Source organism: Geotrypetes seraphini, chromosome 3, assembly GCF_902459505.1.
Source record: "Geotrypetes seraphini chromosome 3, aGeoSer1.1, whole genome shotgun sequence".
NCBI lineage: Eukaryota > Metazoa > Chordata > Amphibia > Gymnophiona > Dermophiidae > Geotrypetes > Geotrypetes seraphini.
The window spans coordinates 55988015-56013673 of NC_047086.1; the positions used below are offsets into that span (position 1 = coordinate 55988015).

At 43.1% G+C, this 25659-nt stretch overlaps 1 long non-coding RNA gene across 1 annotated transcript in view; it reads right to left on the reverse strand.

Moving 5' to 3' along the window:
- Positions 1–2962: 2962 nt before the first annotated feature.
- The window catches only part of LOC117357402, a 42475-nt gene continuing 19778 nt past the window's right edge, over positions 2963–25659 (reverse strand). Inside the window, exons 3-4 of the long non-coding RNA XR_004538797.1 lie at positions 3821–3904; positions 2963–3095 (exon numbers count right to left, since the gene is read on the reverse strand). This is a non-coding gene — a long non-coding RNA (uncharacterized LOC117357402). The remainder of the gene's footprint in view (positions 3096–3820; positions 3905–25659) is intronic.

Below are 25659 nucleotides of genomic sequence, written 5' to 3' on the forward strand. Positions count from 1 at the left end.
TCGTTTCTAAAAATGTTAAAAAGAACAGGTCCAAGAACAGAATTTTGAGGCATACCACTGGTAATATCCCTTTCCTCAGAGCAATCTCCATTGACCACTACCCTCTGTCGCCTTCCACTCAACCAGTTCCTGTCTCAGCCCGTCACTTTGGGGCCCATCCTGAGGGCACTCAGTTTATTTATTAGATGTCTGTATGGAACACTGTCAAAGGCTTTGTTAAAATCTAAATACACCACATCCAGCGCACTCCCTCTATCCAATTCTCTGGTCACCCAGTCAAAGAAATTGATCAGATTTGTCTAACAAGACCTACTAGTGAATCCATGTTGCCGACGGTCATGTAATTTACTGGATTCCAGAAACTTTACCATTCTCTGTTTTAAAAGAGTTTCCATTAATTTGCTTACCACAGAAGACAGACTTACCAACCTATAATTCCCTACTTTTTCCTTATTTCCACTATTTTGGAGAGGGACCATATCCACCCTTCTCCAGTCCTCTGGTACCACTCCTAACTCTAGAGTAGCATTGAAAAGGTTAGTCAGCGGAGAGACCAGAACATCCCTAAGTTCCTTCAGCACTCTTGGATGTATACCATCCGGCCCCCTTGCTTTGTCTATCTTTATTTTATCTAGCTCCTCACGAACATAACCCTCTGAAAATCTATTAGGGACAATCACTCCTCCATGCCTATTCGCATTTGTTTTCTACAGTCCTGCCTCCAGCGCTTCAGCCGTGAACACAGAACAGAAATATTTGTTAAGCAATTCAGTCTTTTCTTTATTAGCTTCTATATATTTCTCCCCTTTGAGTCTCACAATGCTACTTTTGTACTTCTTTCTATCTCTGATATATCTAAAAAATGTCTTATCTCCCCGTATTACCATTTCAGTTGTTTTGCTTTCCTAACTACTCAACCAGCCTCTCTTAATTTTTCCAGATATTTTTGCCCGTCTTCCTCTTTCTGCGATCTCTTCTAGTTTATGAAAGCTAACCTCTTTCCTAACCTTCTCAACTACTACTTTTGAGAACCAAAGCGGCCTTCTTTTCCTCTTACTTTTACTTACTTGCCTCACAAAAAGGTTTGTCACCCTTATAACTCCTTTCAGTTTTGCTCACTGCATTTCTACTCCTTCCAGATGTTCCCATCCAGACAATTCCTTGATGTAATCCCCCATCTGAACAGTTAGATTTTTTTAAAGTCTAGAACCTTTACTTTCGAATGAGCCCTCTCTATACCCATATTAATAATAAACCGTACCATCCAGTGATCACTGAATGCCAGATGATCACCCACTGTAATATCAGAAACATTTTCCACATTTGTAAGCACTAAGGCCTAGATTCTGTAAAGTGCACCCAACTTTAGGTGTGCTTTAGACGTTCATGTGGTGCAAGTGGCAATCAGAATTATTTAAGCACTATTTAGGCATCTATTAGGCACGCGTTCCCAAAAATCCCATATAGATGCCAGATAGACATCCCTAGGATGTTATATATAAAAAGGTGTTTTTTACTGATTTGTTATCATTTCAGGACTGTAAGCTTTAACATAATTAACCCAAAGTATACCATCATTACAAGGATAATAAAAATACAGTATACCATGTTTAAAAGGATATTATGATATATTAGTTTCAGTGGGAGTTGAACTGGAAACATCAGCATGGAAGGGGGGAAGCTTCACTCCTGTGCTACACATAAACTTGTATAGCAATGGTATCATTAGCTCCTATAAGAAGTGTAAAGCATGGACTTTGAGCTCCATATAGGCTTCAAATAGACATGGTTTAAGCTCCAGAAAGGCTTTAGCATGATACATGCTATTTAGGTCATCCAATCAGCTTTTTCTGGGCATCCCAGACGTTATTTGAGAGAGGTTTTTAGAAGCAATTCCTTGCTCTAAATAACACTCTCTTTGTAAATGAAACATTGCTACAATCAGCTCATTCTTCAAAGCAAACAGAAAGCCCCTAACTTCAATTGGCCAAGCTTAAAAACAGAATAAAACACAGAACAGACCTGAATGTGGCTTCTAGTTCATTGCAAATGGAGATATGCAGCTGCACAATGATGATGTCATTATGACATCATCAAAGTGTACCTGCACAAGTAAAAGACAGACCTGGAGTTGAACTCACAAACTCTGAAAGATCAGTACAGCACTTTTACTCATTGAGCTACAGCACCTTCAACTCTAGTTTCTCTGACTCCCATGTCATATCATAGCTTAGTGAGCTGCTAAGGTAAAATCTGCTTAGCTATCATCTCACAATTAGCTGAGACAAAAGACTGGTAGCTCAATGGCTTAAAGCGCAGCGTTTATTGTCCCAAAAGCCAGAATCTCAAGTTGGGTTCAATAAATGTGAAGTGGATTCATATACTGCTGTTTTGTAGCAAATGCAAACTCAACTTTTGGAATATATTGTTTTTAGTATTGCTAATGTTGAGCTGTTTGAGATGAAAATTAGATGCGATTGGTCTGTAGCTCGACATTTTTATTAAAATGAGCATTTTATCAGCCCAACCTTCATTCTAACTGCTGTGCTACAGAATCAGCCATAAAATCATAGCAATTCTAATTGGATTATACTGTACTGTTTAGGCGTCCTTTGGGCACCCAAAGAATGTCGAATCGGCTGCAGTTCAGCATATCTCAAGCTGTCAGGGTAGGAAACTGACTGAAAGAAGCCACTAAGTTAAGGCACCTGGTTCATCCTCTCCACCTCCATCCTCTCAAATATTATGTTAGTTGCAGGCTGTGAGGCATGAGACATGCCAGCTACCCTGTTTGCCACCCCATCCCCCCCTTTGCAGCTTGGGCCTTATGAACACTAGATAACACAAAGGTCAATGTGACCAAGGAGCTGAAGTGGTACTTATTAAGGAAGCACTAATGCCCGGCTGCTACTTAATATAAATAAGCACAAGGTGAAAAATGGTATAAGATTTTTATTGCATAGTCCAGGAAAGCAGCAAGTGCAGTTCGATGAGATGGATGAAAAGTATGCAGAGTAAGGCACTCGTAGGTCCAAGTTGTTACTGTGGTAGAATTGGTAAGGTCTCAGAATCTGCTCTTGGTAGGAGAAGGCAGGCTGAAGAAAAAGGAAGATGGATTAAGACAAATTACATAAGAACATAAGAAGCGCCATCTCCGGATCAGACCTTCGGTCCATCAAGTCCGGCGATCCGCACACGCGGAGGCCTTGCTAGGTATACACCTGGCTTATTTTATAGCCAACCATATCTTTATATGCCTCTCTCAAGGAGATATGCATCTAGTTTGCTTTTGAAGCCTAGGACTGTCGATTCCGCAATAATCTCCCCTGGGAGAGTATTCCAGATGTCAACCACTCTCTGTGTGAAGCAGAACTTCCTGCTTCACACAGAGAGTTGATTGATGAGTTGATTGGTGAGTTTTAGGCTGTTTTTTACAAAGGTGTGCTAAATCCACACATGCACTAACTACTAATGTGTGCATAGGATAAAATGCATGCGTTAACCTTTATCACACACTAACGGCGCCTCTCCAGCGCGCAGTAAAACTTAAACCTTATTTTACCACGTGCTGAAGAGGCACCGTTTAGGCGCCGTTAGTGTGTGGTAAAGGTTAACGTGTGCATGTTATCCTATGCACACGTTAATAGCGCATGCATGGATTTAGCGCATCTTTGTAAAACTCACCAAATGACTGTTTTCTCAGAAAATCTTCTATAACTACACCCTTCTGAAGGAAAAAAAGTGTGAAACGTGTTAGTATTGTAAAAATGTAGATAATTCATCATAAGGGCAAACAAAGGTTTCAGTACATCATTCTCACCTATTCTTACTGTTTTAGTATTTGAGCTTTGTCCAGGTGTAAGCTCTTGTGCTGAACTCAGTTTGAACAGACCTGCTCTGGCCTCTGGGAAACACAAGGGGAATTATTAGCCACTCTGGGAACTGGAAATCAGGAGAAAAGGAGTAAAGGTCAAGACATATGCAGCACAGTCTCAGAATAACAGCTAGAATGAACAGAAGCAAAAGAAACATTGTTTTTTTTTATAATAAGGATACCTAACAATTATGACTCTAAAACGATTTACTTTTAGCTCTATGAGGAAAAACACTGCTATAAGTTCCACATATTCATGTAACTTGCATATCCATTTTGCTGGCACCAAAGTTTCAAACAGCATGGGTTTTTTTCCAGCCAAGACTCCTGGAACCAATTATTATCATCAATAATTCTCAGACCTTCTAATAAGCATGTGGAATGGAGAAAATTGTGGCAGATATCAAGGGGAGAAAAAGTTAATGGAGAATTACCAAAAGAAGTCCAAAAGGAGTCCAAAAGAAGAAATCAGTTCTGCCTGAGCTTTTATCTAATAAAGACACCTAAATAGCTAGCAATATATCATTCTCACCTAGATTTGCTCCTGGAAAGATGAAAAAGGTTAAACATCAAAATTGCAATTTACTATAGCTGCTAATGGTCCTATGAAATGAAGAGTTGTGGCAGATATAGGAATGAAAAGGTTAAAAGATAATCAAGAAAAGTAAAGTCTCAGAAATAAGCATTGACACAGAATAGGGGTCCTAAAAGAGAAAACACTGCTCTGATGGACCTTCTTATACTAAGCATGCCTAAGTAGCATCTGACGTCATGGGCACCGCTTGGACTTCCCACCAGAAAACTTTCAAATCTGATTGGGTGTGCTTTAGGTGTGGTTTGGGCAAACACACCTGTCCTGACTTTTAATCAATTCCTTTCCTTCTCAAAGCTTTTAGAGGCTCTGTTACCAAATTCTAAATGCAGTTCCCTCTCCAGCTCTATGCCTTAAGGCACTGCTTTTTTTATCTTCCATAGGTCAGGGGTTCAAGTCTTAAGTGCGGTTAGCAAATATTTGATATTCATTTTTCTACCAGAAAACCTTCAGACTCTTTGGCCATTCCTTTGCTTAAACATATTTGAGTTGATCTTTAAAATGATCTGCAGCAGTTCTCAGATGTCTAAAGCAGCCTGTTCTCTCTTCCTAAATCTCCCTCCCCCACCCCAACACACACTCCTCAAGCATGAAACCACAAACAGCCAAGCTTAATATAGGAATACAGGAATGTCTCTAGGGTACATCTCTAAAACATGTACCTTCCTTCAATACCTTTCTAAGCCCTCTGAAGTTTTAGTAAACTCTTCTATCTGTTGCCCTGTGTAGATATTACATAGAAGGAAATCCATTCCTACCACAATGGCTTGTAGCAGAGAGAAGATGAATGTATTTGATGCACCTGGGCCTGCAAACTACAGAATGCTGATGAAAAACAGCAAAGTCCACCACTTATGAGAGATGTTAGGATGCTGTTAAAATGAGTAAAGGTAAGAGTGGGATTTGAACCAGGGAGCTTCTGAAGTTAGACAAGGTGCAACAAGGAGCATTAATCTGGTGAGCCACAAATGGCATCTTTCTGGCAACAGAGATGTTTCCTCCCATGACAGCTTAGGATGTCCTAGCAATGGGAAGGAGAAAATAAGTTTGCCTGGAAAGCGCTTCCGGAGACTGTGGTAGGCAGGAGCACGTTACAGGGCTTCAAAGAAGGTTTGGATAGGTTCCTAGAGGACAAAGGGATTGAGGGGTACAGATAGTAGAGGTAGGTTATAGGGATAGGAGTAGAGGTAGGTTATAGAAATAGTCAGGGACCACTGCTCAGGCAATAGGCCTGATGGGCCGCCGCGGGAGCGGACCGCTGGGCGAGATGGACCTCTGGTCAGCCTCAGCAGAGGCAACTTCTTATGTTCTTAAAGGGAAATGTGCTGCTAAAAATGGCAAAGTCTACCATCTAGACCCTCTTATGACAGCTAATAGGAAGCTGTTAAGAAGTTGTTAAAATGAATGAAGGTGGGATTTGAACCAAGAAATTTGAGATAGACAGAGTGCAACAAGGCACATTAACCTGGTGAGCCAGAAATGCTTTCTTTGTGGTAATTGTGATATGATAACTATTATATGAAAGGGCACTGAGATCCACCTGAGTAGAAGCTGATGTAGCTCTAATGGTTAAAGTCCTGTGCTGATCATACAGAGGTTGTGAGTTCAACACCTAGTGCAACTTTCAATTGTGGCATACTACCTCGAAAGTGCAGCTTGATGATCTCACAATGAGGTCAGCTTTGTGAAGCTGAAGAGCTCCATTTTGCAATGACGGAAAATGCATGTTAAGGTCTGTATCTGGTTTTTCTCTTTTTAAGCGCTGAGAAATGAAGGAATGTGTGCAATAATGATATGTTTTTTATGTTCTTTCTTTGCTTTCAAGAAAGAGTTGATTGCAGCACTGTTTATTGAGAAAAAAGGGGGTTCTTTTTAAGCAGGAAAGCCAAAGGTGGTGTAATGAGTAAATCATATTACTGTTTGTGCAGAAAAGTACTATGTTTTCCATGCAATATGTTTATATTGATGTGCTCTATTGATATGGTGGCTTATTAAATCTATTAGGAGGGAGAAAGTTGAAAAAAACCCCATTCAAACTCACTATAGGAAATATGATTGTGAAAGCATGCCTAATCTGTGTCTATAGGAAGTCTCCAACTAAGAAAGCTGAAACTCCATTGAAATGAAGCAAAAACTACACTTAGACCAGCTTTTCCTTTGCCTACATTTTCCACACTGTTTAGACGCCCTCTGCCGCCTAACTAGCATCTATGTGGTGCCTATCCTTAACCACGCCCAAGTTACACCCACATCTACAAACTTAGACAAGACTATTCCCTAAATCTGCGCCTATCTCGCGTCTGTGTTCTAAGGATGCCTAACGGATGCCTATCTCCATCTAAGTCCCAATTAACGCTTGTTAAGACCCTTAAATAGCTCATTATTCACTTAAATCGGATGCCTAAAGCATGCCTAAAGTTAGGCGCAGTTTACAGAATCAAGGCCTAAGTCCAGTATAACTGCATCCCACTGGGTTCCATTACCAACTGCTGGAACAGTTCTCCTTGTAGAGAATCCAGGATATCCCTATTTCTAGAAGACCCTGCAATAGGGATACCCCAATCAACATACGGCATGTTAAAATCACCTATTAGTAAAACTTCCCTTTTTGTAGATATATTCTATGTCTACTATTAAATCTCTGTCCATTTCTTCTGTCTGTGAAGGAGGCCTGTATATCACACCAATGTAAATATATTTACCATTCCCTCTTTCCAAATTGATCCACAGTGCCTCTTCCTTGCCCTGCAGATCCTGTGATTGTGTGGCTTTAATATGATCTTTAACAAGAAATAAAGCACAACCCCATATATAGCAATGCAAGACAAAAAGAGTGGGGAAGGGACTCGATGGCTCGCAGTGTTCTTTTGTCCAGGGCAATATGCAAGATTTTCATTACAAATTGAGAGCATTCCGTTTGGGATTTTTACTAGTACACTGGCGTCATCTACTGGATTTTATCTACACACCCGAGGAAGGCTTTTTCAAGCCAAAACATGGACAGTGTTGGGGTCCAGTACAAAAAGGATTAAAAGACTCTCTGTACGGCTTGCCTTATATCTTAGCTACTTATATGTATATGTTTTTATCATTTATATGTTTTCAATAAATTGATTGTCCCTGCGGCTGGTGTGCGGTATCCCTTCCCCACTCTTTTTGTATTTAATACGATCTTTAATACAAAATGCTATTCCCCCTCCTTTTCTTCCTACCCTCTTTCCTGAACAGATTATAGCCTGGTATAACTGCATCCCAGTCATGGTTCTCTGTGAACCACGTCACCATGATTGCCACTATATCCAACTTATCTTCCTCCATCACAGTTTCTAGAGCCAGAATTTTGTTTCCCATACTTCACGCATTAGTATATATTGTTTTCCAGACATTGCCCCCTTTTTCCATCTGTGTAGAGGTATTAATTGATTTACTTATCTAAGGGTTTATATTCACTTGGGGTTTTGATCACCCAGTCCCATTGCTTCTAGTTTAAAGCCCTCTTCAGTAGATTAGCCAGCCTGCTGCTGAAAACACTTCTTCCCTTCTTTGACAGATGCACACCATCCCTGCTTAGCAGCCCTTGGAAAATCATCCCATGATACAGAAAACCAAAACACTCTCAACGACACCATCCATGTAGCCATGCATTCATCTCCAGGATGTGAGCTTCTCTGCCCTGCCCTTTACTCTTGACAGGGAGGATGGATGAGATACTACCTGTGCACTAGTGCTGCCCGAATCAGGAAAAAAATTTTTGATTCAATTCGATTCAGCCTATTGAATCGATTTTTCAATTCGATTCGATTTTCCTGCCCAATTGGGTGTTTTTTTCCAAACATCCTGATGAGTTTATTTTATAGCCTCTTCACCCTCTTTGCCTTCTCCTACAAATACTGGTCTTTTGGTGTAAACAAAATAAACAAACAAAAAATACTTTTCCTCTCTCTATTAAATCCTAGCTCACGTTTGCAGTCCAACATCAGCTCTGGAAGGATACACATTTCAAATCTGACATATTGTAATCACAAAACAGAAAATAAAATTATTTTTCCTACCTTTTGTTGTCTGGTCATTTTTCAAATCTTGTTGGTCCCATGTTGGTCTGGTTGTCTTCTGATCAGGCTCTCCTTCTTTCTTCTTTCTCCGTGCTAACCATCCATCTTCCATCTCTGTCCTCCCCTTCTGTTTCCCTTTCCTCCCCCGGAGGTCTGGCATCTTTCCTTTTTTTCATTTCCATCCCCCCGCAGCTGCAGCGATGGACCTCATCATCCACAGATCCACCATCTCTCCTTTCCTCATCTACCCTTTCATCCAGCATATCTCTTCTGTGTCCCTGTTCCTATGCCCCCTCCATGCCCAGCATCTTATCTCTCCCCATATCCAGCGTCTTCTTTCTCTCTTCCTTACCTCCTGTATCCCCTTCCCCAGGTACAGGCTGTCTCCTACTATCACTCCTGCCATCCTGCACCTTGCCCACCTACTTTGGAGCAGTATCTGTCCCTCTTGTACCCTTCCCCTTGTGGTCTTGCATTTCTCTCTCTCCCTCTCTCCATTAGTCCAGCACCTCTCCTCTGCTTTCGTCCCCCCTCTTTTTGGTTTGATCTCTCTCTTCCCTTCACTTCACCCCAGATCTGGAATCTCCCCTCCCCTCTCTTACTCTTTCCTCCTCCTCCCTCTGCACAGGCTTGCCTACCCACCGTCCCCCACCGGGGTGGGTGCAAAGGGGGGGGGTGCGATGCTGCAGGAGGAAACAGCACTCTCATGGCTGCCAGCTGCTGAATCCTTGCAAATTTTATTTTTGCACATTGTGCCTCCCTCCCATGTCCTTGGTGCCCCAGTGCCTCCTTCATATGCCCACAGTGCCTCTTTCCTATGTCCTTCGTGCCCCTTCCTATATCCTTAGTGCCTCCAGTGCCTCCTTCCTATGTCCTTAGTGTCCCAGTGCTATCTTCCTATGTCCTTAGTGCCCCTTTCTCCCTCCCCCAAGCCGACCTGCACCAGTTGCATTTAATTACTTCCTGCCATCCCACGAAGCCACGCCAAAGCCTCCCTGCCCCCAAGCTGACCGCCGCTGATTCCTGCTCTCCCAGCACCCGCCCTTCTGTCCTTCAGCTGACTCCCCACCTGTCCGTACGCTCGTCGCCACTGCTCACCCACTATATTTACTTACAGCCCCTCTACTGCTGCAAAGAAAGGGTCAGGTGTGTACCCACAAGCCTTCTCCCAAAGTCCCAATTGGCTGGCTTGGACCTTCTCTCCATCAGAATTGACGTTGGGAGGCTTGTGGGTACGCGCTTGGCCCTTCCTTTCTTTGCGGCATTAGCGGGGCTGTAAGTAAATATAGTGGGCGAACAGTGGCGGTGAGATGACAGACAGACGGGTGGGTGCTGGACCAGGAGCGGGGAGGAGGAATCGGCGGCGGGTTGGCTTGGAGGCAGGCAGGCTTTGGCATGGCTTCGGGGAATGGCAGGAAGTAATTAAATGCAGCTGGTGCAGGTTGGCTTGGGGGGAGGGAGGAAGAAGGCACTAAGGACATAGGAATGGGTAAGCTGGGGGAGCGGGCAAACTAGGGGAGGCCTTTCTGACCGACCCTCCCCCCTCAAGCAGGAGCAGCAGCGGATGGCCAGCAAGAGGCAGCACTGCAGCTCCTGCTTTAGGAAGGCATGGAGGAAGGGTCAGCCATTGAATCGAGAGGCAGATTTTTTAAAAAAATTGAATCGATTAGAATAGATTCACCTGATTCGAATCGGCGAATCGATTCAAATCGTGAATTGGGCAGCACTACTGCATACCTGACTACTTCACCTTCTCTCCCAGAGCCAAGAAGTCACTTTTGATATGTTTGCAGGGATACCTGGCAGTATCTTTAGTGCCATCATGGATGAGCAGCAGCTCTCCGTAACATCTTGGATTTTGGCATACTTCCCGGTACATCATGTGTGGTCTACAGATGGATGCTTCTGTACCCTTCAGAAGGGAATCACCAATCACCACTACTTTACGCCTCCTAGTGGTCATAGATCCAACAATTTGGGGGATTTCAAGCTTTGGTCCTTCTTCTTCCCGGAATGCTCTCATCTCTTCCATTTCCAGGGCAGCATACCGGTTCTTCAGTTCAAGGGTAGGTGGAGTCACAGTACCAGCCTTGCAGGGTTCCGAAATCTGAGTCCAGCTGTCTTCCTTCAGCACAGCCTCTTCTTCCCTACTGCTGGAAATCTTTCATGCCTCATGAACAATTTCATCGATGTACCTCTCATTTTCTCAGTCATGCCATCTCTTCTCTCTGTTCCTTTTCTTCCTTTAAGAAGGATTCAAGCTGAAGACAGCTTGCACATGAAACTACTCCCTCTGTCTGGGTAGCATTTTCTGTCTGCACAGAGACAGAAGCTGTAACCTGAGCAGCAGCTTTGTTGACACAATGGTTTTCAGCCATACTGTGGTTGCAGAAGTACTTACACCTGGAAGAATAAAGAAAGAATAGAAAAATCCTACCAAAACAATGCCCTTTTCCTGGTTGGCTGAAGAGTCTATAAATTCCATTGCTGCTAGTGCAACTCACATGCATATCTTACACGTATTGTGTTTGCTCAGAAGAGACAACCGCCGCGGGTCCAGTCGGCAATCTGTAATTCTTGTGGTGGGTGGGAGGAATTAACACCAAATAGAGACTTTTCTCAACAGCTATTCGTGCCCTAATCTGATCTTATGCCCTGAAATGCAACAGTAGTTTACAGGTTGCTGTGAAAAACTATCTTTAATGGTGATCCTATACAAACTCTCTCTTAGAACCAGGCTTATTGAGGGTTAGGCACTTGGCCAGCATTCCTCCCCTCAAGGGTCACCTGTGGAGTCTGATCTCTAAGAAACTCCTCCTAAGATGGTGTCTTGCTGAAAGGCTGGAGAGGTCGGCGTTTCTGGAGCTCTGTGGTGATGAGCAAGAGAAAGAGAATGGTGAAAGCCCATGTATCAGCAGTTAGCCAAGTACCTCTGATGAAGCAAACTACCATGGAGAATTACAGATTGCCAAATGGACCCACGTCAGTTGTCTCTTCTGAGCAAGTGCAATATGTGCAAGATGTGCGTGTGAGTTGCACTAGCAGCAATGGCATTTTGTTGAGTCCCAAAAATAGAGCGGCTCCCTTGCAGCCTGTAAGGAGTCTATTGGATGGAGAGTGTCAGTATAGAAGTTGGGATGGAATTCAAGTTTTTTTTATTGTTGTCCGGGAACCTTTCCCCAATAGAGTTTTCCTCCCTCACAGCCAGGTGTATTGGTGAAGGTATTAATCCACAGATTTTGGATCCAACTGAAACTGTGAGTGGGGCAAGTGGGAGGAAAGACCCTTCCGAGAGTTCTGCAGGTGTGAAAAACAAGAAACCAGCCGTTATAACCTTAGAGGTGCTATGGGAGGCCATAAAAGACCTAAATTGCTCTTTTTTTGAGAAGAGTGGATGTAATGGAGGGTGAAATGAAAATTGTTTCTGAACAAATTGTCTCTCAGTCCCAGGGCTTAATTCAACAGTTGGAGAAAGTAACATCTTTGTTTCTAATGTTTTATGTATAGTGTCTATCATGGAGGGTTTTAGTTGATCAAAAGGCAGAAAAATGGTGATGTTGTCTGCATAGCTGTGGGAGATTATGTTTGATTTATCTAGACAGGTGCCGAGGGACGCGATGTAGAGATTGAAGAGTGTGGGGGATAGAGTCTTATATACCGCAACTACGACATGGTTCTGTGCGGTTTACAAGTCAAGATGTAGTAGATGTAGTAGATCACAATCAATCATAAAGTTTACCAGAGATTATATTTACAACAATTATCTAAAAGCTGAAATGTAATAAATATAGTAAATTAATCGTGATGTTTACCAAAAAGATATGAATACCAATTTCTTTTTCCCATAATGCAGCTTGAAGTGCCAACATTTTAGCAAGGAAACATTTGTAGACACATCCCTTTACTGATGGAAAATCAAAGAGGCATACTATACGTAAATGTTTCATATTGACAAATTTAAAAGAATCAAAGAGATAGCTAGGCAGCAATCCATTCAAAGCCTTAAAACATAAACAGCCTAATTTGAAAATCACTCTAGCCTCAACTGTCAACCAATGCAATTTACAATAATACTGCAAAACATGGTCTGTTCATTTCACTCCAAAGATCAACCTTACTGCAGTATTTTGGGTGATCTGCATTCTTTTTATATTTTGCTTAGAGATCGATAGAGGATATTACACTAATCCTGCGAACTCAAAATAAGAGATTGTACCACCAGATCCCTCCTTCCCATATTTTAGTGGGGGTGGGTTGTGAGAGATGCCCTGCCGCGATCCTCACCCCAAAATGCTGCAGTTCGGGAAAGTGGGCGATCGCAATCATGGCAGGAGAGATGAGCCATCTCTCCTGCTACGATCATTGCAGTAGAGGGTAGGCCCCTTTTTCGGCACTTATACTTGTTTTGAGTTGGTCTAAGTCAAAATGTATAAGTGCCAACCAGGTAACCTACCTAAATCTTTGGTTTTACCTGCTATATGGCTATGTCTAGGTCGGCCCACCTTCCGCCCCCCTTCCTGCCCTTTCCCCGCATCTAAAAACTCCTCTTTTAACTCTATGCGTCTAGAGGCAGGGGAAAGGCCTAAGCTTGTTTTAGATATGTCTAAAATGAGCTTTGGTTATGGGTACTTGGACAATCAGGCTTTTTGATTGTCCAAGTACCCATTTAGGCCACTTTTTAGATGTTTTTTTGTTTTGATTATGAGCCCCATATTGTATGTCTTGTTATCTTTTGTAAATCCCTTTAACACTAAGATATAAATGCAGTATACAAAATTAATAAATCCAATGCAACTTTTGAATGTTATCAGATATCGAAGTATTATGTTAATTCAACAAAAAGGTAACACTTGCAGCTTTTTTGCTGACCTTTATTTCAACATATTTACGATGCATTTAGCTGGACATATATAATTACAGAACTATATAAGAGCTAACCATGGAAATGACTAAGTAACTGTCTAAACAAACTGGATAACATCTGGGGAGTATAAAGACTAGGAAGTGAAATGGAGGATATTTCTGGATTATACTATTAAAAACCAAAATGAATTCATTCCCAGGACCCAGACTGCTTACACTACTTTAATTTATTACAGGCAAAAGGCCAGTGTTTGTAGGTTATTATATAATTGCAAAATGCTGAATTTTAGGTTCCCACAATGCACATAATGTAGAATGCACAATCTGGCTATCAGCTGGCTTGGTCTCCCGTTCTTTAAATTTTCCTGATCTGCCCCAGGTTTGCTTTAGACAGCACCAGGCATCTGTGAGAAAGTGAAAAGAAAGTCTCCTCTCTTTCACAAGTTGTGGCTACAAAGCCAGACAGTGATAGTGGAGGCAAGCCCTGTAGTGGGAATAAAAGGGGCAAAGCTCCAAGCTCCTGTCTTAACTACAAGTGCTGTAGCCCACAGTCCCACTGGAACAAATTTACTATCAAGTAGGACACATTTTTCACACCTTAAGATTGAGATGATTTTATAAAACAAGGGCTGGAATGTTTACTAGTAAATGAGTGTGAGTGTGTGTGTGGCGAGATATTCATCCTTTGAGATTTCACAACTGAAGATCCTCCTTAAAACATCTAGTAGTTGGGTCTTGTCTCCTTCAGCTTCTGCAACAAAGGGGTCTGGTTCTATGGATAAGTAAACAAGAAAGCTTCCACAACTACAAAGCCATATTAAAATCAAACAAATGTCATATAAAAGTCTCTTAAATGTATCATATCCAACCCAAACAAAAAGGAGGACTGGGAGGGAAATGAAATAAAAAAAATACAAAATCACTCCAGTGTATAAATACACCATTTATGCCCCAGTATGATACTAACGCGAAAGAAAAGCCTCAGATCAACGGAAAGGTGTACCCACACTCTTCCACCCTGACATCACAGGCAAAAACTTTCACAAAAGTTAAATACTGGCAGGTGGAAGCCTAAAAATAGCCATGAAAAGAATAGTGAAAGAACAATGGTATTAACCACTGGCCAACAATCATTTCGTGGAATAAACCACTGCTTCAAGGCCAACACTCCAGGCTATACATTCACAGCAGAGTGGAACTGCAAATCGATAGCTTGGAGTGTTGGCCTGAAGCAGTGGTTTATTCCAAGAAACGATCGTCAGCCAATGGTTAATACAAGTGTTTTTTCACTATTCTTTTCTTGGCTATTTTATTATTTATTGAAATTTTAATATAATTTCACAAGAGATCTCTTATACAAGCAAATCAGAAATGAAACCTTCAAATAAACTTAAGAAATTTTAAAAAGAGAAAAAAATATTAAATCTTTCTTAGACCACAATATCACAGCAGAGGAAGAATATTAAAGAGTGAGGAGCAATTCAAATGAAGAATATAAAAAGAAAAAGAAATTGGTTTAACGGTATACGGTCCTCATAGTCCCATAATCATGACTATAATTAAGATCTTATTAAACTGCCCCGGTTGACATTTTCTTCAAATCCAGGAATGATCTAAGTTGTTCTGGGATAAAAAAGGTATACTTAACACCTAAGAATTTAATTGAACATTTGCATGGATATGCCAAAAAGAACGTCGTGCCAAGTGCTAATGTTTCTGTCCTCATTGCTAAGAACAACTTTCTCCGTTCCTGTATAGTTCTTATAACATCAGGGAAAATCCAGATTTTTTTTCCATAAAATAACATCTGGGAATTGCGAAAAAAAAGTCTCATTACTGAATTCAAGTCTTGTTCAAAAACAAAGGAAACCAACAAAGTGGCTCTCTCTGTTTCCATGGACACCGAGGATTCCAAAATCTTTGTAAGGTTTAGTGGCTCTACAGCTTCCAAACCTTCACCTTCTATAGAGGCAATTGGTACTTTTTTTTTTAGGTAAATAATATATATGGTTAATTGGTGGTATAAGCTCAGGGGAAAATTTTAACACCTCTGTTAAATATTTCTTGAACATTTCATGAGGAGATACTTCAAGGGATTTTGGAAAATTCAATAAACATAAATTTAACCTTCTATTGTATTTCTCTAATTGTTCAATTTTTCTATTTAAAAGGATTTTTTCTTTTAGAATCCACTCTGTTACATGTTGTAATTTGTCTGTTTTTTCTTTAAGTTTCTTAGTATCTTTTAATGACTTTCCCAAATTGTCCACAGTACTTACGAGAGTTTTCAATTCCTGGGAATATCCTGTAACTCTTTAGTCTCTCAAGAGCATCCCATATGCTCTCAAGGGTTACCGTGTCAGGTCTTCTAAATCCAAGTTCAGCCAAATCAGCTTCCAGGACTCTCTGCTCTTGTTCCCTCTCGGCTTCTGCCCCTTCAAACAGGATCTCCCTTGGCGTTCCTTCTGTACAAGGGTCACCTGACAGAGCTGCAGGAAGAGCAGGGCACGATGGTGGGACAGTCGCTGGAGGGGAGAGAGATATCTCCAACACGAAATCACCGGCAGCTCCACCCGCCGACAAAAGCTCAGGATCTCCAGAATACATTGGACCGCTGACAACTGCAGCATACTCCAGAATCAATCTTTGATTCGGGGTGGAAGTCCTCATCGGTAAGAGGTCCGAACGAATTGCACCCTTCCTCTTAGAATGAGGCATCTGGAAAAAACGAGCAAAACACTGCCCGAAGGTAAATCTTTAGCACGTAGAGACGGGTTGTAAAGCAGCCGACTATACCGCCGCTATCTTACTTCCTCTCTGTACCTTTCTTGGCTATTTTTAGGCTCCCACCTGCCAGTATTTAACTTTTGCGAAAGTTTTTGCCTGTGACATCAGGGTGGAAGAGTGAGGGCACACCTCTCCGTTGATCTAAGGCTTTTCTTTTGCTTTAATATCATACTTACTGAGGCATAAACGGTGTATTTATACACTGGAGTGATTTTGTTTTTTAAATTTCATATCCAACCCATGCATAAAGAGAAAAAAAAATGTGGAGGAGCATTTTCAATACGACATCCAAATCTGAGTTTGGACATTTTGCGGAAGACACACAAACATCCATTAGCAAACATAACTATTTTCAAAACAGCAAAATGTCTATCTTTTTGTTTCAAAATGGTCCGTTTTCAGAGAGTTTGTCCTCAGTGCATCTATCTGTTTGAACTGTTTAAAAAAAAAAGAAAAAAGAAAAATGCATAAAACAAGCTATTGGAATGTAGGAGGACCCATCCAGATATCCTGGCACAGCCATGAGGCACTGCAGCAAACTTCACATAAAAAGTCCCAGGTACACATCTCAACATAACCCTCTTATATAGTATGGGAAGCCCTTCAACTAAACCCAACTGTACACCAATAGCTCTTATACCTGCAGGTGTCACCTATACGTAGGTACACTAGGTTTTGGAAGGCTCACACTCTCTACCACAAGTGTACTGGTTAGAGTAGGGTATGGGCCAGGGTCTCCTCTGCAGTCCACTGCACTGACCACAGGATACTCCAGAGACCTGCTTACAGTTCTACTAGGACTGGCCATAACATCTGAAGCTATCTTAGGCAGGTATGTACTATCTCATTTACAATCTTAGAGGGTGACCAGAGTGTGTGGGGGTCATTCTTATATCCTTCCAGCGGTCATCTGGTCAGTTTGGGCACCTTTTTTTGGCACTTATTCATTATTAAAACAAGTCTAGCTCCATATGTCTAAATTTTGTCCTGAATGTATTCTTAAATGATTATGGCAGAAAAACGTTCAAGTCATAAGCCTGCCCTAGTCCCACTCACACCACACCTCTAACATGCCCCCTTGAGATTTAGATGAACTGCAGATGAACAGCATTGAAATCCATCTAGAAAATAAGTTTCAAAAATAGTGAATTGGAAGGGTAAGGCGAGAAAAACATCCAACGGATCCTTTATGTCATTTTTTGGACTTTTTCTTTTTTGAAAATGAGTCCCATAGAAAATCACCACTACAGGGCACTCTAGTGTGCTAGTCCCAGTCATAACACTTTTCACCAGAGCCAGGGACTTCTTGAATTGGCCCTGATGGAATCCCTTTCTACTATGGCTGAACTACCTGCCCCCTACTTTAAACTCTCAGATATCAGCCACCCCCTGGCCTAGGCAGCTGCCTAATAAATCACCAAACCTTTACAAAGTTTGAATAAAGAAAATAGCATTTATTTTGCTGATGACAATTTACATTCACTTAAACAGTGCTGCTCCTTTCATACAAGGTTCCTTAAAACACATCTTCTATTACTCCCAAGTTTCTAGCTGGGTTACCTCAGGGATACTCTTTACACCCAAAAGTAGTTCTCAAATTAAACACTCCCCTTTTTCCCCAATCATGAGCAGTTCTCAAATCCCTGTTAAAACCCAGGACAAGTCTAAACCCCTGTTACATTCCAGGGCAATGTTAAACCTCTTTCATACCCTTGGGCAATTTCACATCCTTTTCACAACCCAGTACAGTTCTAACCTTATTCCCAAACAAGGACAGTTCAAAAGTCCTACAAGGCTACCAAGTACAACCTTCCTAGGCTTTTTTACTTCTAGACTTTTCCTTAGTCTTCTAACTTTGGTTTTTATCTGTCTTGGGTCTTTTATTCCTTTTGTGACAATGGGAAACCCTTAGGATTTTCAGCCCATTCTCTTTCCTCTTCTTCTTTCTTATAGTGGTTGTTTGCCCTGCTAGAGTGTTTCCAGCCACACTCCTTTCTTGGAGCTACAATGGTGATAAGATGGTCCTCAGAACCTGGCGATACTGCCAAATTATCAGGGTAGGAGTGGCCAGAAGGTCCCTGATAGCCTGTTGTAGCTTCTCCTGATGGGACATGGGTAGAAACACTTTGTTCTGACGCGTGTGAAATAGAACTCCCAGATACCCCAAATCCTGAATGGGCTCGAGGTGACTCTTCCTTAAGATAATCACCCAGCCCAGATGTTGCAGCAACTGTACCACCTGCTGGACAGCCCGATGCCTCTCAGACAGAGAGGGAACTGTGATCAATCAGTCGTCCAGATACGGGTGAACCAGGACACCCAGGGTGCAGAGATGGGCTGCCACCACCATCATTTTGAAGGTCCAGAGTGCTGTCACCAATCCCAAAGGGCAGCACCGCAAACCGGAAATGTTGCCACAGAACATGGAATCATAGATACTTCCAGTGGTCCAGGAAAATGGGCATGTGGAGATACGTCTGTCAAATCCAGGGAGCCTAGAAACTCCTCCAGTCACCAATGCGATCACTGAGCGCATCATCTCCATGTGGAAACGAGAGACTTGCATGGCTTCATTGACCGCTTTGAGGTTCAGATTTGATCTACAATCGTCGGATCCTTTCTTTGGAACGAGGAAGTATATCGAGCATTTCCCAGAGCCCCAGTTTCTCTCTGGCACAGGTTCAATTGCCACAATATCCAAAAGTATGTGGACTGTGTCCTGCATCCAAACCACCCTCTCAGTCAGAAGGCAGAGAAACTCCAATTTGTAGCCATCGTTGAGAACCTCCAGAACCCAGCAGTTGGAGGTGATAGCCTTCCATTCTGCTGGAAAGGCTGACAACCACCCCACCCTCCCGATGCATGGAGGAGAAGACATTGGCCTCTCATGAGGTACTTAGTTGAAAGCTTTCTGAAAGTCTAGATACACTATGGAGCTCATTTTCAAAGCACTTAGACAAACAAAGTACCATAGGTTTCTATGGTACTTTGTGAAATTGTTTTGAAAATGAGTCTCCATGTCAACCAGTTTTCCTTTATTCACATGTTTATTCCCACCTTCAAAGAAATGAAGCAAATTGGTGAAGCAAGACCTCCTTTGGTTAAACTCATGCTGACTCTGTCCCATTAAACCATGTTTGTCTACATGTTCCATAATTCTATTTTTTATAATACTTTCCACTATTTTGCCTGGCACTGATGTCAGACTTACCAGTCTAATTTTCCAGATCACCTCTGGAACCCCTTTTAAAAATCTGCGTAACATTGGCCATCCTCCTATCTGTAGGTACCATGGACAATTTTAGCAACAGGTTATAGATCACTAATAGCAAATCAGCAATTTCATGTTTGAGTTTTTACTCTGGGATATATACAATCTGGTGCAAGTGATTTATCATCCTTAAACTTGTCAATTTGGCTCAGTACATTTTCTACGTTCATCAATATTTCTTTCAGTTCCTCTGAATCGTCATCCTTGAAAACCATTACCAGTTAAGGTGGATCTCTTACATTTTCTTTTGTAAAGACTGAAGCAAAGACTTCATTCAGTCTCTGCTAAGGCCTTATTCTCCCTGAGTGCCCCTTTTGCTCCTTGATGATCCAATGGCCCCATGGATTTCTTTACAGGCTTTCTGCTTCAGATGTACCTGAAAAAAGTTGTTACTATGGGCTCCTTTTACTATGGTGTGCTAGCGTTTTTAGCGCATGCAGGATATTACCGCACGCTATGTGGCTAGAACTAACACCAGCTCAATGCTGGCGTTAAGGTCTAGCGCAGTGTTTTTCAACCTTTTTTGGGCAAAGGCACACTTGTTTCATGAAAAAAATCACGAGGCACACCACCATTAGAAAATGTTAAAAAATTTAACTCTGTGCCTATATTGACTATATATAAAGTAATTCTCTTGAATAGGAATCAAATAAACACAAAGAAAGTATTTTATAATGCTGCCACCGCCAACAACACCGTTGGCGGCGGTGGCACTCAAGTGGCTAAAGAGCCGCAGTTTGCCGGCCTAGGGACAACACTGGAGGGTGGCCAGCTGTGCACCCCCTTGGGACGTAAACCCGGGGTGGGGCAGACCGCCCCCCCCACCCTGGTATGCTACTATCTGTACCTCACTCCCTCCCTATGACCAAAAATTCTCCTTTCTTCTATTCCCCGTGTACACAACCATCTCTTTCCCTCCCTTCCTCTCTCCCAAGTCCATTTCTTCTGTGTCCAAACACTCATTCCCTCCCCCACCTCAGCATCTCTTTCCCTCCCTTCCTCTCTCCCAAGTCCATTTCTTCTGTGTCCAAAAACGCATTCCCTCCCCCACCTCAGCATCTCTTTCCCTCCCTTCCTCTCTCCCAAGTCCATTTCTTCTGTGTCCAAAAACGCATTCCCTCACCCACCTCAGCATCTCTTTCCCTCCCTTCCTCTCTCCCTCCCTTCCTCTCTCCCAAGTCCATCTCTTCTGTGTCCAAAAACGCATTCCCTCCCCCACCTCAGCATCTCTTTCCCTCCCTTCCTCTCTCCCAAGTCCATTTCTTCTGTGTCCAAAAACGCATTCCCTCCCCCACCTCAGCATCTCTTTCCCTCCCTTCCTCTCTCCCAAGTCCATGCCTTCTGTGTCCAAAAACCCATTCCCTCCCCCACCTCACATCTCTTTCCCTCCCTTCCTCTCTCCCAAGTTCATGCCTTGTGTCCAAAATGCACTCCCTCCCCCCTTTTGTGTTCCGTGTTTGCCTACCAGCCCATCTTTGCAACTTTCTCAGCAAAACGAAGCTCAAGCCGCGAGGCTTGTCTTCTGCTTCCTGTCTGCCCTGCCGCACACAAATAGCCGAACGGAAGTATTCTCCGACGTCAGCGCTGACGTCGGAGGGCAGGCTTTGCTTAAGCCCTCCCTCCGACGTCAGCGCTGACATCGGGGAACGCTTGCGATCGGCTATATGTTAGCTGCAGGGCAGGCAGAAACAGAAGACGAGCCTCGCGGCTCGAGATGTATTGAACTCCGCGGGTCCCCCGTCCAGCTCTCTCCTGTCCACGTGGGGCGGACCGCCCCTCTCCCTAGACTGGTGGTACTGCCCTGATGGCGGCCCTGACCGTACGGCACACCAGGCAACATCTCGCGGCACACTAGTGTGCCGCGGAACAGCGGTTGAAAAACACTGGTCTAGCGCATACGCTATTCCGTGCGTTAATGCCCTAACACAGCTTAGTAAAAGGAGCCCTATGAGTGTTTGCTTCTTTGGCAAGTTTCTCTTCATATTGTTTTTTTAGCCTTCTTTATTAGTGCTTTGTATCTAACTTGCCAGTGCATATGTTGATTCCTATGTTCTTCATTTGGATCTTTTTCCATTCTCTAAAGGATGTTCTTTTGGCCCTAATAGCCTCTTTCACTTTTAACCCTGAAAGCTCTCATTTGCACCTCTTTCCATCTTTGTTAATAATTGGAATACATCTGATCTGGGCTTTCACTATTGTATTTTTAAATAAAGTCCATGCCTGATTTAAAGTCCTAACCTTTGCCACTGATCCATTTAGCTTCTTTTTAACCATTTTCCTCATTTTACTGCCCCCAACTCACCTAATGCTACACTGTGCTACGTAAGAGTAAACTAATATTGTGAGCCCATAAAGAACAGAGAGGGTGCCTTAAGTTATATCTGTTCAATTTTCCCCTGTTCCACAGAATAAGCCAATTGAGTGTGTGTGTTTAGGGAAACCCAGACTATTTGATCTATCTGTGTGTGGTAGGTGTGTGTGTGTGTGTGAGTGGGGGGGTGGGACGACAAATGTGCCATTTAACACTTCACTACCCTAGGTACATTAGTCAGATTGTGAGCTCACTGGAACAGATAGGGAGAAATACTTGAGTACCTGAATATAAACTGCTTAGGCCAGGGGTGCCCACACTTTTTGGGCTTGTGAGCTACTTTTAAAATGACCAAGTCAAAATGATCTACGAACAATAAAATTTTTTTAAAAAACCACAAAGCACACTGTACGCTGAGAAAATGTTAATTAACATTCCTATTCCAGGGTTTTTTCAAAGAGGTCAAGGCAGATGACTCTATGCACTGTCACCTCAGTAACAACCATACAAAAATAGACAAATATACCCCCCTCTTTTTTACTAAACCACAATTGTGGTTTAGTAAAAGGGGGCCATAGTGCAAAATATAGACAGCAGATATAAATTCAGACACATTTTGATCACTAAATTTAAAATAAAATAATTTTTCCTACCTTGTTGTCTGGTGATTTCATGAGTCTCTGGTTGCACTTTCTTCTTCTGAATGTGCATCCAATCTTTCTTCCCTTCTTTCAGCCTGTATGCTTCCTCTCCTCCAGACCTCATTCCCTCCCCCAACTTTTTCTTCCTCTCTCCCTTCCCTTTCTTTTTTTCTGTTTCCCTTCTTTCCTTCTGTCTCCCTGCCCTCCCCCAAACCACTGCCACTAGGTAGGGACAGGGCAAAGGGCAGGCAGGCAGGCCTAGTGACAGGCAGGCCCCATACCCCTCTCGTACCCTAAACCATCCCCCATACCCCCCAGTACCTTAAATCATCCCCCTACGTACCCCCAGTACCTTTTTTAATCATACCCCCTGTACTTTTTAAAATCCCTCCTTCCCTCCCTAGACGGCTAACCTGGTATTTTAAACATCTCCCCAACCTCAGTACCTTTTAAAATCCCTCCCTCCCTCCCTAGATGGCTATCCTGATATTTTAAACATCCCCTCACCCCCCGGTACCTTGATGCAATCCTTGCGGTCCAGCGCTGCATCGGCAGCCTTCCCTGCTGGACAGCCGCCCAAGTCCCCATCTACCGCGGCAGTAATAGGCAGGTGTGAGCCCCGAGCGCGCCTGCCTGGTGTCAGCTCGGCAGCCTCCCCCATCTGCGTCGGAAGTGAAATCCAGACGCGAGCCCCGAGCGCATCTGCCTGGTCCCGCACCGCCGTTCGAATGGTGCAGTCAACTCCCGCGAGTGTCGCGAGAACCAACAGCACCATTTGGGCAGCGGCACAGGACCAGGCAGGCGCAAGCCCCGAGCGCGGACTGGGGAAAAGGAAGGGCAGGAGGACCCAGACCTGGCCGGCTGTGCACCTGGTGCGGACCGCCCCCCCCTTGGTTCGCCACCGACCTTCACCCTGCCCTACCAGCACTTTGATTGGCTGGCATTCTTCAAGAGGCAGGCCAGTCAGGAGGGAAAAAAGAGAAGGGATCCCGCTCTGCGATTGACTGGGGTCGCCTGAGCGAGCGACCTGTCGATCGTGATCGACAAGGGTATTGGGCACCCTTGGCTTAGGCTATAAGCAGTATATAAATACTAAAATAAATAAATAAATAAATACTGAACATATATTGCTCTTTTCTCTATGTATGTGTTGCTGGGCTCCAGAAGCTGTGAGATGCCTCATAATTGTAGTAAAGTTTTGCAGAATCTTAAATGTTGTACACATGAATGTGCTACTCAGAATACTTGTGATAACCTAATAAAAGATTCCTTCTCTTTAAATAGTGTCCACTATCATTTGTAGGTAAGGTTCAGAGCTGATTAGGATCAGTTCAAACCAGAACAGCAAGAGCTACACATTTCCAGAATCCAGTGTGGTCAACCCTTATAGGACCTACTGGTATAGATGTGGGGCCTAGTTGGATATGGATATTGCTGGCCATCTAGCTCCACATTTTGTCTAAATGCTTGGTCCATTCCAGGTGCCAGGCATGCTCAATAGAACAGTTGTGACAACAGAAATGTGGGTGAAACAGGACATGGGTTGACACCAGTCCTGGAACAACCATGTAGTTCACATCTGTACCCAGACAGCACTTCTTAACCCTTCCTTTTTCTCTTCACAGAGATGGAGAAACCAGCTATAGGTTCACAATCTGGATGCCAGATAGTCTAACCATGGACATTTCAGGAAAAAAAAAGAACAGGACAACCATAAATTGAACTTTTGTATTAGTAAATTAACTCCCAACATGTTTAAACTATAAAATATTTTTTATTTGTTTTTACTTGTAAAGAGATTATGTCCTTACCTTAATAATATCTTTTCCAGCAGACAGTTGTGTCATTCTGGACAAGCATGTTATCTCCCATGGCTTTGAGTCATATGCAGAAAGAATTCACTCTGGATTTTTTTTCTGTGATCCTCCTGCTTCACTGGGAGCTCTGCTGCCACCTGCAGTTAGTACCCAAGCAAACAAGAGCTCCATTGACATTATGTGAAGTAAGGACAAAAATGGGAAATTTCCAAACAAATCACACTGTTCTGCTCAAACATACTAATTCTTGAACTCTCAGGGGCTCATAATCGAACCTAAAAAATGTCTAAAAACCCACATAAGTTAGCCCTTGGACAACCTAAAAGATAGGCCATCCAAGTGCTGATAATGGAAATGGGTTTTTAGACATATCTAGAGGCATTTTAGGCCTCTGACTGCTGCTGTGCGTCGAGTGAAAAAGGGACGTTTTTCGAGGAGTGGTTAGGGCAGGAGGTGGGCGGGATGTGGGCTGACAAAACTTAGTTGTCCTGCAGTAATAATCGAAAGTTTGACGAGGTTGCCTGGACAGAACTTATAAGTTTTAACATAGACAAAGTCAAAACAGGAAAAGTTCCGATCGGGTTGCTGCTGAGCTGATCGCGGTTGCTACTGAGCTGATCGCGGCTGCTGCGATCAGTTTAGCGGCCCCGGCAACCTATTCCTCACCCTTCCAAGAAGACTACCGGCAGAAGGGATACCCAGTCCCTCCTGCCGGACATCCCCTCCCCCCAATGATCACCCAATCTCTCCTGCTGGACAGCCCCCCACCCCCCTGTAACGATCGCCGGCAGGAGATGCCCAATTTCAAGTTTTCAACCTTATTCTGCACTTGTTATACTTTCCATCATAGTATACCTAGATGGTTTACAATACTAAATTTAAAAAATGGATAAAAAAAAATAAAGAGGAACATTTAATGGATAAAATATAAGAGACAGACAGGGACATAGTTATACGAAAGGGATACGGGGATAGGATGAGCAAAGTACATTGAGATAAAAAAAAGTGGAAAGGAAGGAAGGAATGAAGGGAGAGAGAACAGTAGGGAGTGGATGTCGCTTCCTGAAAGCGGTTCTTATTCGTTACAGGGCTTGATCTTGTTAGCTGAGTATGGGTGACGTCATCTGACGGAGCCCCGATGCGGACGCCTCACAAGCAGACTTGCTTGAAGAAACTAGAAGTTTCGAGTTGCCCGCACCATGCATGTGCGAGTGCCCTCCCGCCCAGCACAGAGTGCGTCTCCTCAGTTCAGATGGCTAGCAGAGAAGCCAACAAGGGGAGGTGGGTGGGTTGTGAGAATAGCTGCCTGCTGTCCCTGGATAACACCTGTTACGGTAAGTAACTGTGCTTTATCCTAGGACAAGCAGGCAGGTATTCTCACATATGGGTGACCTCCAAGCTAACCAGAATGGGATGGTGGGAGTGTTGGCAACTTAGGAGAATAAATTTTG